This window comes from Ochotona princeps, chromosome 9, assembly GCF_030435755.1.
Source record: "Ochotona princeps isolate mOchPri1 chromosome 9, mOchPri1.hap1, whole genome shotgun sequence".
In the NCBI taxonomy this organism is placed as follows: domain Eukaryota; kingdom Metazoa; phylum Chordata; class Mammalia; order Lagomorpha; family Ochotonidae; genus Ochotona; species Ochotona princeps.
This window is the reverse complement of record NC_080840.1, coordinates 46,573,842-46,583,815: the sequence shown is the minus strand read 5'-3', so window position 1 is coordinate 46,583,815 and position 9,974 is coordinate 46,573,842. Positions and strand designations below refer to the sequence as shown.

The 9,974-nt window shown below is 36.6% G+C and overlaps 1 non-coding gene across 1 annotated transcript; it reads left to right on the top strand.

Annotated features, from left to right (window-relative positions):
• Window positions 1-7,463: 7,463 nt before the first annotated feature.
• LOC118757535 (U6 spliceosomal RNA) lies at window positions 7,464-7,570 on the top strand. The gene has a single exon (XR_004995247.1). It is a non-coding gene; the product is annotated as a U6 spliceosomal RNA (small nuclear RNA).
• Window positions 7,571-9,974: the final 2,404 nt, after the last annotated feature.

Sequence of the window (9,974 nt, the reverse complement as noted above, 5' to 3'; positions counted from 1 at the left end):
TCCTTTAGTAGTTTGATGGTTTCTGGGTGCACATTTAGATCACTGATCCATTTGGAGCTGATCTTTGTATAATGTGACAGGTGTGGGTCTTTCCTCTTACCTCTACAGACATAAAGCAGCCTTCATGTAAATTGTAAGATCAATAACCTTTTCCATGCTGTTTTTGTGGTTTTGATATTTTTGTTTTTTGTTTTCATTTCTTCCAAATGGTTTCTTTTCTCTTACCAAATTATCTGCTGACTCATAGATCACATAGTAACATCATTTTGCCCAATAAGCTTTTGTGTTTGTTCTTCGTTTCTTCATTTATACACCAGTTATTCAGTAACATGTTGTTTTACTCCATGGTGCTGTAAATTTTTGTTTTAACTTTATTCCTGTTGTTGACTTTGTTTCATGGCTTCTCATTTAAGCGAATGTATAGTGATGGTATAATAGAGCTAATATACAGATATGAAGATGCAATGCAGTATGCATCTCCTCTTCCAAATCAAAGATGGACTCCCAATGAAACTGTTGGATGTATCTTGACAATAGGATGCTGGAATGTCTGTACCAGCAATGTCAGGAAACACTTAAATAACAGACTGATGGACATATGACTGTTTATGAAGGACTATACTACTGTAATAATATGGGGAAAATCAATCGGGGAGTAGGAATTTGGGGAGGGAGTAGGGAAATCACAGACCCTATGTAATTGTACCATATTTTTTTAAGTTTAAAAAAAAGAAAAAGAAACCAGAAGCAGAAAAGAAAAAGCACCATTTGGGATACTCCTGCCATGTTGATGTGCTTGGGTTTGAGGACTGGCTCCACTCCAGAAGTTCCAGCTTCTTGCTAATGTGCTTCCAGGGATGATTCTCACCCTATCTTTCACAACCAAATTAAATTGCAGAGGGAACTGCTTCCTGTCTCATCTTAGGCTGCCCATATTCCTATCATCTTGTGATTCTACTACATCTATAGTACCTCCAGCCATGTTTTCACATCAGGTAAGTCTTCTCTGTCTCTGGAAGTGAAGTTTAATTTACGTCATCTTGGACAGTTCCCTATTGCAGAATAATTCTCAATTTTTTGGAGGACTTCATATGATTCATTTCTTAGAACAATAGGCACTTTATAGTGCATCTTGTCTCCTTTTCTTAGAGAGTGAGCCTCTCAGAAAACAAATAAACAAAACAAACTTATTGTAACAAAAAAGATACAGATATTGATAAGATTTCATTGACTTTATAAGTTATTTTTAACAGAAGGATGAACAGGATGTAACTCTACATTTATCTTGACATTCTTGAGCTAATCTCAGCACTGTTTCACAGCATGTAGCACCCATACTATGTATATGTTTTTGTGGAATTTATACCATTGTATTTGATGCTATAATAAGTGATGTTTACAACTGTTCAATTATTAGATTTGCATATTGACCTTATATGTTATGATTTTGCATTTTGATAAATGATTTATAATAGACCATAAAAAGCATGCAAACAACTCAGTAATAAGTGGAAAAATGACATAATTCTAAGGATCCAAAAATTTTAATAGATTCTTCATCAAAGAAGATTTGCTAATATGAAAATATCATTAGTACTTACAGATATGTAAATTAATATATATGAAAATAAATCCACTGAAATATCTAATGTTGAATGTATTATTGCACAAACCCACCAGAGTGGCTAAATGTAAAAAGTCTGCTAATACCAAGTGCTGACAAGAATAAAGAACAAAAGCATTGTTCATTCTCATTTTTTTAAGATTTTTTAAATTTAATTTTTAGGCAGATTTTTGGAGATGATCAGAAATAACCATTTGCTCATCCATTCGTTAAATAAACAAAACTGTTTTTATGTTCATAATGGAATACTGCTCCTAATAAAGAGGGATTAATAAAGACACACTCTGGGGAAATTTCAGACACGTTACACTGATGGAACGAAACCAGACATAAAAGACCAGGTAGTGAATGGTCACATTTACATGATATTTTGTAAAGACAGGAGTGAGAACAATCGGGTCAGTTGTTGCTGGGGATTGGTTATTCATAGTGAGGACCGACTGCAAAGAGGACTTGAGGGACATTCTTAATGTTTTTAGAGTGATTAAAGCAATAGTTCATGACTCCATTCATTTCTCAAAAATCAGATTTTAGTATTTGGTATCAGTAGCTTTTTATATAAATCATTGCTTGATGAAATGTTTCACTAAAAATTACAATGAGTTCAGGTTAAAACAAGCAATTCTATATATAATCCTTATGTTTTGAAATTCACAATTTTTTTAAGTTTTGGAAGATTATATAAAATATATATAATATATATTTATATTTATATATATAAATATATAATAACCCATCCAAAGCAAGAGTTTGAGACAGAACTCCATAATCAAGCATAATAACACTCATACAGCAAAAAAAAAGGAATCTTCATTTAGTAATACTGATAAATTCTATCAACTGTCTCTCACTAGCACAAATTCAATGCTGCCTCTAAGTTTTGCTGCTAACATATGACGAAGCAGTTTGTAGGTCTTCAGATCTTACTGAGTTTCAGAATTGTGATTAAGGCGTTATAGTCCTGTCCAAATGTCTGTAATAATTTGAGATTGATGCTGAAGGACAGGATTTCTAGAAGGTATGAAGGTATGTGGCTGGAAAGAGGTGTATCACACAGGATCAGTTAAATATTATCAAATATAAGTTATATATGTGTGTGTGTGTGTGTGTGTGTGTGTGTGTGTGATTTCCTATTTTTCTGGCGATATGTTAAATTATACATATACCGGGACTGCTGTAAGGATAGTAGACAAAATCTAAGATAAAGAGACATCTGGTCTCAAAGATGGACTCCCAATGAAACCGTTAAATACATGTTGACAATAGGATGCTGGACTGTTTGCCATTGTCTGTACCCACAATGCAAGGATACACTTAGACAGCAGATGATGGACTTAGGACTGCTTATGAAGGACTTTACTAATTTTTAAATATGGGGGTAATCAGTGGGGAGAGGAAATCTAGTTTGGGGAGGGGGCAAGGGAAATCCCAGAGTCTATGGAACTGTATCATAAAATAAAAAAGAAAATTGAAAAAAAGAAAAAAATTGAAAATTGAAAAAGACAACACAAGTATCTGATTTACCCATCTACAGAAAGAATTTCCCAAAATTGCTTCTGTAATCTACACTATAACAGAAATGTTTGGAAATTTTACTATGTTTGAAATATAATACAAAGCTATCAAACTCAAGACACCCCAACCTCTTACAGACATGATTAAAACAAGCACGTTGGTTAAATGAATTAAGTTTCAATTATGAGAACTGCCTTTCTACCTCTTTTTTTGTTGTTCTTGTACTGCTTCTCTTTAAAACCTCTCTTTGCATACAAACTGTACTCGGTTTGACTGGTGCTTTCTCCATTCATTCTCTGGCCAACTCTTATTCTAGAGATTACCAATGTTTACAGATATCACATGAAAAATAAAAATGAGCAGCTCGGTCTATGGGAGAAGAGAAAGGTAGGAACATGAGCATTATCAGCAACAACAGCTAACATGTGAGACATTGTCAAAAGTTCATGGAAAAAGATGGAATCAAAAAGTAAGGTCAGTTATAGGTATGGTGACATAATGGCTCAAACCACCACTTGAGAGATCCACTTTCTATATAGGAGTGATTGGGTGAAATTCTGCCTCTGTTTCCAACCTACCTTTCTCCTAACATACTTAGAAGGATGTAGATGGTGGCTCAAAAGTACTTGAGCCCCAGCTGCCCATGGGGAACTCAGATGGAATTCTCTGCTTCTGGCCTCAGCCCTGAACCAGTGCTGACCACTGCAGGCAGTTGAGATATGCAGATGAGAATGTGCCACTTTTCTCTTCATGTCTTTCTTCTTGAATTAATTTGTAAGTTTTGTAAAAAAAATAAGTGTTTGTGATTCAACAATTATTTTTCATTTTTTAAGTATTATTTTTTTTAAATGTTGATTTGAAAAGCAGAATGACAAGGGGATGCAGGAAGAAAGCAAGCAACAGTGACCTTCCATCCCTTGGTTTCTGCCCTCAAACGTGGTAACAGTCCTGACTAGGCCATACTATTTTGGGAGGCCTAGACTTGACCAAACGCCAGTCACTGCAGGCATTTGGGGAGATTGGGAGGATCACAGCAAACCGGGATTTCTCTCTCCCTCTTTCCTGCCTCTCAAATAAGCATATAAATAAAAAGTTTTTAAAAGAAATTTAAAAATCACTGCAAACTAGGTCTGTCATATGACCTACTCTCTTCTTGCCTTGGAGCGAGAGAGAAGACTCTGTAGTGTCTTCTTTGCCGGGCTCGAATCTTATTAGGCTGGTCCCAGCCTTATGACTTCATGTATATCTCATTATCTAACAAAGGCCCCATCTGCAAATAACATGATGTTGGAGGTTAGGACAGGAGTGTATGAACTGAATTTTGGGGGAGCACAGGTAAATATATGGCAGTTGTATTCTTGCAAAAAGGACTTTGACTTTTTTTTAACAAATCAGTGCTAAATGGGGAGTTAAAGTCATATCACTGAGACTTACTCTCTTCCCTATTGAAGCTTGTAATTAGCTTCCAGCACATTAATACAAATAGACATGCTCAAAAGCCACTAGAAACAAGACAGAAATGTTAAAGCAATATATGAGTAGACTAATAGCTAATCATGTTATGCAAAGGTCAAGTGTAAGTGCACTTTCAGTGGAAACAGTGGGTACCTCTTCCTAGGGGCAGGAGAAGAAAGGAGGCTGGTTGACCTAATCAACTTTGGAAGATTTTGTGGGAGGAGTGGAAATTCGGTAGGAACTATTTGCCAAAGTGTGAAGCTGGTGGTCTCTTGATATCTTAAAAATACGTGACTGTGAATTACTGACTTGAAGGTTACTCATTGAAACACACTATAGTCAGGCAGGAGGACTCCTTTTCTTTCACCTTTGGCTGTGAGATCATCCTAAAAACCATCCTGGTCATGAGACTGACCTTTCACAAAAGTGACATTCCAAATATGTATTCATTATTGCAACTCCTTGTGATAGATTATATAATATTTTGCCTGTAAATTCAGATTTTTTATTCTTATTACAGCTATTGTTTTATTTACTTTTATTTTTTGGTTCATAAAGTCTTTGAAAATATTTAGGGTGAAAACTAATTTTCTATTTTTAAAAAGCGTTTTTTGAGCTTCAAAGAGCTGTAAGAGGACCGGGAGCAATGGCTCAACTTGATAATCTTCCTCTTGAAGCGCCAGAATCCCATGTGGGCACCAGTTCACGTCCTCTCACTGTGCTTCCCATCCAGCTATGCTTCCCTCCCAGCTTCTTCCCAGTGGCCTGGGAAACCGGTAGAGAATGATCCAAAGCCTTGGGACCTTGTACCTATATGGGAGACCCAAAAACGGTTCCTGGTTCCTGGCTTCGGACTGGCTCAGTTCCAGCCATTGCAGCCACAGAATGACAAGATACTCTGGCTCATTATCTAAATGTACTTCACTGTATGCTATTCAAAATTTAAGAGAACAGGAGCTGATGCTGTGGCTTAGTAAATTAAGCTGCTGCCTGCAGCATCAACATCCTGCTAGAACACCAGTTCCAATTCCAGCTTGTCCCTTTCTAATTCAGATCCCTGCTAATGTGCCTGGTAAATCACTGGAGGATGGTTCAAGTTCTTGGGCCCCTTTACCTATGTAGGGGATCTGGAATAAGCTCTTGGCTGCTGGCTTTGACCTTGTCCAATCCATAGGGTGTTGCCATTTGAGGAGTGAACCAGCAGATGGAAGAATTTCTCTCTTTCTATCTCTATGTAATTGTGCCTTAAGAAGTATTTTTTTTTAATTTTGAGTACAGAATCCCTTTAAGATGATGAAATAAGTTCAAATTCTGTCCTTTCCATTTTAATAAGGAAGGTGTATTTCAAAAAGGGTGTCAGTAGGGACACATGCGATGACAAACCGTCATTCATTGGTTGCAGTGATTTTAAAAGCAGTGCTTGTGGGAAGCTCCCAGCTCTGCTTCGGTGATCATACAGATGGGGAAGGGAGGATTCTTTAAACTTTTGACTAAGTCATCCATGCTCCAGCTTTACATTCAATTCCTCAGGAGTGTCATTCACAAGGTTTTTTTTTTTTTTTTTTTTTTTTTGAAAGGACTCGTGATACACACTTTGAAGACAAGACATTGATCCCTAGACAGATCATCTTTTCTGATGCTTTAGTCATCTCTATGGTAAAATGGTTTTGCTCTGTTACTTTGTTTTGTTTTAAAACAACAACAACAACAAACACCCATCCCAGTTTGTCTCATTCTGGATGTAGTTACTAATTTGCGTATGTACTGCGTGTTATGCTTTATATTTTTCTACTGAAGTTCAATGGGCTTAAAAAGGGTAGAACATGGAAATAAAAGAAAGAGTACTTTTCCCACAAGCTCTTTGAAGCCTCATCGTATTACCTTTCCTGTCTAAATTGAAATGTTACTGCTGATTCATCATCTGTTTAGGAAAAAAACAATAACAGAATATAGCAATGAAGAGATCTCTAAATAAGATACAGAGTGCACACACAAAACAGAATTACCCCCTCTTCTTTGTATTACTCTGGTTCCTGTTGAGGCCACCATTTCACAGAAAAATATGAGCCTTGATTGTCCATTTTCCCCCAAATAGCATTTACTAAGGCAGGAACATCAACTCAGGTAAGCATAATGATTGTTCCTTTCATCTCAGAAATTCCACACCTCCTCACCTTCCAATTGACTTTTTATAGATTATTAGTTTGCATTTTAAAAAAATCCAGTTAATTGCATTGGAAAAACACTTCACTGCTATGCTCCAGCCGATCCCATGATGCAGCTGCTCCTATTTAAAGGATAATTGTAGCCTCACTCCTCTACAAGGAACTAATTCCGATTTTGAAAGGATTTGTCTTCACAGTTTATCCTGATGAGAGAGGACTGGATTATTGCCATGTAAAATAGCTGAATAGTCCTATTACAGTTATTATGCCACAAATGTTGTATATTGTTGAAGATCAAAGTACTGTATCACACTCAGTGGTGAGATGTGCAAGCATGGCTCCCTTCCAATATATTTGTAAAAAAAAAGGAAAAAAGTACTGCATTTTATGAGTCATTTAGTACCATGTGAGGTATCTGTGCACCCTGTGTCATTTCCTTCAAACTTTTCTCATCATTCTAAAATCCTTTATTTTCTGGCTGAAAGACTTACAATCCAGTCATTTTTCACTAGTTTCCCTGGGAAATAGACTTCAGCACTCTAGGTTCTTTCATTGTATGATTGTATTTATTGTGTATTATTCTATTTTATATTAAGATTATTTCAACAAAATATTGAATGACCCTGTACACCAATAATTCCTAACTGGTAATTTGAGACAATGTAAGGATTTTCCTTCAAAATCGTTAATGATATGTACATATGGTGCTCGCTTTGGCAGCACATACACTAAAATTGGAATGATACAGAGAAGATTAGCATGGCCCCTGTGCAAGGATGATCCATACACATGTATGTATGTAGTTGTGCATATACATATCATTAATCATTAATGACTAATCACACACCATAAAAATGTTATATAAATAAAGAATATATGTATGTATACAAATCATTAATGATATTCATACATACATAAATATCAATGATTTTGAGATAACATTCATGTGTACATGTGATATATAAATATATGTATATATACTCTCTAAAACACATAGAACTCAGTGTCAGTTACCTTCTAAATGAACAAACAGCTTTTTTACCCCAAAATCTCATTGGAACTACATACATAAAAATGCCTCATGATGTAAGGTGACTCAGAAGTGCCAATGAATGAGATTTTCTTCAATTAAACATTGTGGCTTCAACTATAATTAAAATAGTGATAGAGTTGCTGAATAATAGTTTTATTATGTAACATGATTTTAGTTTTAATATTGGGTATTTCAAAATAAATTCCTCCGAATTCAATTTCATCAGCATAGTCAATCTAGAGAAGGCCTGCACCTTTGGAAGAAAAACTCAAAAATCTAACCAAAAAACACTTGTCAGGAAGTGCAATTTTTTGTTGAGTGGTCTTTATGAGACTCTCCTAAATCACAGATAGGATTCGCTGTCTAGCAGATATTTGCCTCAAAGTAATACATTCTGTGAATGTGACTTAGAGACATTTACTGCAAGATTTAGGACTTAACCACAGTATACAAAGAATCCCTAAACACAATGTGTGTTTAATGAAAACAACTACAAATTTGAAAGCACAACAGTTTTGGAAACTATAGGTAAGATGACCACTCTTGAGGGAACAACACAAAAAGGGATTGTTTGTCATTTTTGGGTTTTTTTGCAATGAAATTTATAACATTAAATGAGACGGCAATATTCAATATAAAAAAAGTAGGACCAGTCTAGGTATTCTCAATTTGTGAGTCTTCATGTTAATACATTAGTGCTAGTGCAGACATGCTCGATTCACAGACACAGGGCTTTTGCTAACTAGAATATGGAGAGTTTACTACAATGGTGCAGCAAGCTACTCCTCCATCCTGTGGAGCTGGCATAACATATGGAAGCCAGTTCCAGTCCAGGCTGTTCCACTTTTGATCCATCTCTCTGTTTATACATAGCCTGGGAAAGCAGCAGAGGATGGCCCAAGTCCCTGGAACCCTGCACCTGTGGGAGAGACCCAAAACAAATTCCTGGCTCCCAGCTTTGAATAAGTTCAGCTACAGCCATTGCAGCCATTTGGGGAGTTACGAGCACATGGAAGACATTATCCCATCTTTCCTTCTCTCTCTGTAACATCCACCTTTCAAATCAATCAATAAAACTTAAAGAAAAAAATGTGAAATTCCCAATAAATCCTAATCCACACCTATATTTAAAAAAAGGCCAGGGGTGGAATTGTCAAACTCCTTCTCTCAAAGAGCACAGCAGACAATGGCACTGTGGGTGTGATGATCTTCCCTGTACCCTCGTTAGCATCAGCACAAAATGACAGTCTGGCCTGTTTATTAAAATTTCATGATATTGTTTTTCTTTTTGCTCATTTTATCTTTCTTTATGAACCAGTACCTCTTAATCTTTCCTGAAAATTAAAACCAATTAAAATTGTTGTGACCAGACACTATCCAGAATGAATGGAATCTGTGAAGGTGGAACCCAGGTATAACTACATAAATCGGGCCAGGTGTGGTAGCCCAGTGGCTAAAGTCCTTGCCTTGCACATGCTGGGATTCCATATGGGCACCAGTATATATCCTAGCTGCTCCACTTCTCTTCCAGCTCCCTGCCTGTGGCCTGCGAAAGCAGTCAAGGACAACTCAAAATCTTAGGACTCTGCACCTGCTTGGGGAAACCCAGAAAAAACTCCTGGCTCTTGGCTTCAGATTGGCACAGCACCAACTGTTGCGGCTACTTAGGGAGTGAACCAACAGATTGAAGATCTTCCTCTCTGTTTTTCCATCATTCTGTAAGTCTGTCTTGCCAATAAAAATAAATAAAACTTTAAAAATAATTATGTAAATGACTCCATGAATCAGTTAAGCCTGGAGAAGAAGGGTAGGAGGTGTGGTGCTCCAAATTAAACTGCACTTCAGTCACCCTCATCTCATAAAGAATGCAAGTTCAAATCCAACCTACTCATGTACAGCTCCACTTTGTGCCAATGTGCCTAGGAAGGCAGTTGATGAATTCCCGAGTGCTTCGGTCCATGTCACCCACACGGCAGACCCTTGACATGGTGCAATTCTGGTTGTTGGGGAAACCTGGAGGGTGGAGGAGCAAATGAGAATCTCTGTCTCTTTCTTTCTCTCTGACATTGTATCATTCAAGTAAGTATACTATTTTTTTTTAAGTTGGAGATTAGAAGACTATAAACTCATCTAAAGTGTAAATTGTATTATTTGTTTGTGTACTCTCATTTCAAACAGGCAC